Below are 2,500 nucleotides of genomic sequence, written 5' to 3'. Positions count from 1 at the left end.
CACCAGAAAACTACTAGGTTCATTAAGAGTACACTACTAAGTACTCTTGCAGTATAACACCAGAAAACTACTGTTCATTAAGAGTACACTACTAAGTACACTTGCAGTATAACTCCAGAAAACTACTGTTCATTAAGAGTACACTACTAAGTACACTTGCAGTATAACTCCAGAAAACTACTGTTCATTAAGAGTACACTACTAAGTACACTTGCAGTATAACACCAGAAAACTACTAGGTTCATTAAGAGTAAACTACTAAGTACTCTTGCAGTATAACACTAGAAAGAAATTTGTTTAATTAGGTGGACACTACTAAGTAGACTTGCAGTATAATAGTAAAAAACTACTAGGCTATTTAAGATTACACTAGTAAGTACACTTGCAGTATAACACTAGAAAGGAATTATTTAATTAGGAGGACACTTGCAGTATAATAGTAAAAAACTACTAGGCTATTTAGGAGTACACTACTAAGTACACTTGCAGTATAATAGTAAAAAAACTACCAGGCTATTTAAGAGTACACTAGAAAGTACACTTGCAGTATAACACTAAAAAAGGAATTGATTTAATTAGGAGGACACTTGCGGTATAATAGTAAAAACTACTAGGCTATTAAAGAGTACACTAGTAAGTACACTTGCAGTATAATAATAAAAACTACTAGGCTATTTAGGACTACACTAGTAAGTACACTTGCAGTATAACACTAGAAAAGGAATTAATTTAATTAGGAGAACACTTGCAGTGTAATAGTAAAAACTACTAGGCTATTTAGGACTACACTAGTAGATACACCTGCAATATAACTCCAGAAAGCTACCAGGTTTATAAAGAGTACACTAATAAGTACACTTGCACTATAACACTAGAAAACACTACCAAATACATTTGCAGTTTAACACTAGAAATGAATTAGTTTAATTAGGAGGACACTACTACAGTAAGTACACTTGCAGTATAATAGTAAAAAACTACTCGGCTATTTAAGAGTACACTGATAAGTACACTTGCAGTATTACACTAGAAAACACTACCAAGTACACCTGCAGTATAACACTAGAAAGGAATTAGTTTAATTAGGAGTACACTAGTAACTACACTTGCAGTATAACACCAGAAAACTACTTGGTTCATAAAGAGTACACTAGTAAGTACACTTGCAGCATAACACCAAAAACATCTAGTTAGCTTAGAGTGCCCTAGTAAGTACACTTGCACTAGAAAACTACTAGTTGAGGAAGAAAACACAAGTAAGTACACTTGGAAACTCTAAAAACTGGTCTGACAGAGTTTCAATTTACTCGAACTTCTATGTTTAGCTGCTTTGACACAATCCACATTGTAAAAGCGCTAGAGAAATAAACATGACTTGAATTGAAGTATATTAGTAGAAAACTACTAAGCTAATTAAGAGTGAACTAGTGAGTACACTTGTGTTGTAAAACCAGAGAAATACCAGTTAAGTCAGAGTACACTAGTAAGTACACTTGCAGTATAACACAGTAAATGTACTAGGATAATTAAGAGTACACTAGCACGTACACTTGCAGTATAACATCAGAAACTACCAGTTAAGTAAGAGTGCACTAGAGAGTACACTTGCAGTATAACACCAGAAAACTACCAGTTAAGTAAGAGTGCACTAGTAAGTAAGCTTGCAGCATCACACCAGAAAACTACTGGATAATTAATGGTACACTTGTAAGTACACTTGCAGCATCACACCAGAAAACTACTAGACAATTAATGGTACACTAGTAAGTGCACTTGAGGCACAACACCAGAAAGCAATTAGTTTAATTAGGAGTAAACTAGTAAGTACACTTGCAGCCACAGCACCAGAAAGCAATTCATTTAATTCGAAGTACACTAGTAAGTACACTTCAGCATAACACCAGATAAGAGTACACTAGTAAGCATACTTGAGGCACAACACCAGAATGCATTTAGGTTAATAAGAAGTACACTAGAAAGTACACTTGCAGTATAATAGAAGAAAACTATTAGTTAATTAAGAGTACACTAGTAAGTACACTTGCAGTATAACACCAGAAAACTACTAGTTAATTAAGAGTACACTAGTAAGTACACTTGCAGTATAACACCAGAAAACTACTAGTTAATTAAGAGTACACTAGTAAGCACACTTGCAGTATAATAGAAGAAAACTACTAGTTAATAAAGAGTACACTATTAAGCACACTTGCAGTATAATAGAAGAAAACTACTAGTTAATAAAGAGTACACTATTAAGCACACTTGCAGTATAATAGAAGAAAACTACTAGTTAATTAAGAGTACACTAGTAAGCACACTTGCAATATAACACCAGAAAACTGCTAGTTAATTTAGAGTACACTAGTAAGCACACTTGCAGTATAATAAGGAAAACTACTAGTTAATTAAGAGTACACTAGTAAGTACACTTGCGGTATAATAGAAGAAAACTACTAGTTAATTAAGAGTACACTAGTAAGCACACTTGCAGTATAAT

The sequence above is a fragment of the Danio aesculapii genome, chromosome 8 (genome assembly GCF_903798145.1).
Source record: "Danio aesculapii chromosome 8, fDanAes4.1, whole genome shotgun sequence".
Lineage (NCBI taxonomy): Eukaryota > Metazoa > Chordata > Actinopteri > Cypriniformes > Danionidae > Danio > Danio aesculapii.
Note: the sequence above shows the minus strand (reverse complement) of the source record.